Raw genomic sequence first — 1,470 nt, forward strand, 5'->3', positions numbered from 1 at the left:
ATATGTAATGACCCTAAAGGTCATTTTTGGAAATTTTCATAAAATGACCGTTTTACCCCTCCCGATAGTTGCCCCGAGTCCTAATTGTTGTATTTTCGAAGTTGGTTTGAAGGAAAATTGATGAAAAGTTGAGTTTTTGGAAAGTTGAGTTTTTAAGAGTTAAAGTTTGGTTAAAAGTGCTATTTCGAGTCATTTGGAGTTTCGAGACTCGAATCGGATTTCCGTCAATTCCAGCCGTTTTAGAATGTCGAAACGGGTCTATGAGAATTTACGGAGTCGAATTTGGAGTTAAAACGAAGATTTGAGGTCCTAAGTTGCAAAAATTGTGAAATTTTGATCAAGAGTTGACTTTGGTCAACAAACGAGGTTCCGGTGCTCGAAATGGAATTCCGAGGGCACCGTTGGATTCAGGGGGTGATTCTAAGTCTAGAATGAGTCTTGGTTGAATTTTAGAGGCCCCGAGTGCGTTTCGAGTTTTTGAGCCTAAAGTTAGTTTCTTGACGCCTTATCGGATACCGGGGCAAGGAGACCTCGAATTCAAATTCTGACGATTTCATTGAGTCCGAAATGTCATTTTCAAGCTAGTAGCATATTTGGTTTGTGTTCGGGAAGTGCCAAATGAGTTTTGGGTGAGCTTTTAAGCTTCTTGGATGCTTTGACACTATTTCAGCAAATTGTGGCAACTAAAGGGTTCATTATTAGTTTTAAAGGTCGAAAAATTATTCTGAAGGTTCTGAAATTTTGAGCATGAATTATAGGACTTATCTGCAAATTTTGGTGCATTTTCGCTAACCCGAGATTGGACTTTTATCGCAAATAAGAAATAATTGTTTACCGAGTAGAAATGATATTTGACTGGGCAAACGAGCATGAAATTGAGCTCCGATTGAATGAGCAGGTCCGTATCATTATTTAAGACATTTACAAAAAAGAATCGGGTCATTTCACTATCGTATGAGGAAATTACGGCCTTTTTAGTGAAAGATTAACTGCTGTTTTTCTGGTGCATAACAGCCATGTACTGTTATAAAAATCTCAGACTGTGTTCATTTGGTATTTTGAGCATATCGGGAGTTCTAGAGATCGGAATGGAGTGATTCTTACGGGTTTCTTCTTGAATTAATATGAGGGTTAGTATTCAATCTTCAATTCGACATTTTCTCATAATTTCTTTATCTGGTTTTATTTTCCCTATCCGTAAACCTCTTGGAAAAATTGGGGTTTTATCGATTTGGACTCCCTTTTTGATGAAAAAGGTATATTTACGATCCTTATGTTATGGGTAAACTGATTTTAACATAAAATTATTGATTCATCGATTATTTTCATCATATTAACCGCGTACAATTTGGACTTTCCCGGTAAAGTTAAAGTTTGATAAATTGAGAATTTCAAGGTCGATCTTAACTCCGTTTTTGATGAAATTTCATATTTGAACTTATCTAAGCATGAGTAAGTTGTTTTTCAAGA

Source organism: Solanum tuberosum, unplaced genomic scaffold (assembly GCF_000226075.1).
Source record: "Solanum tuberosum cultivar DM 1-3 516 R44 unplaced genomic scaffold, SolTub_3.0 scf00170, whole genome shotgun sequence".
In the NCBI taxonomy this organism is placed as follows: domain Eukaryota; kingdom Viridiplantae; phylum Streptophyta; class Magnoliopsida; order Solanales; family Solanaceae; genus Solanum; species Solanum tuberosum.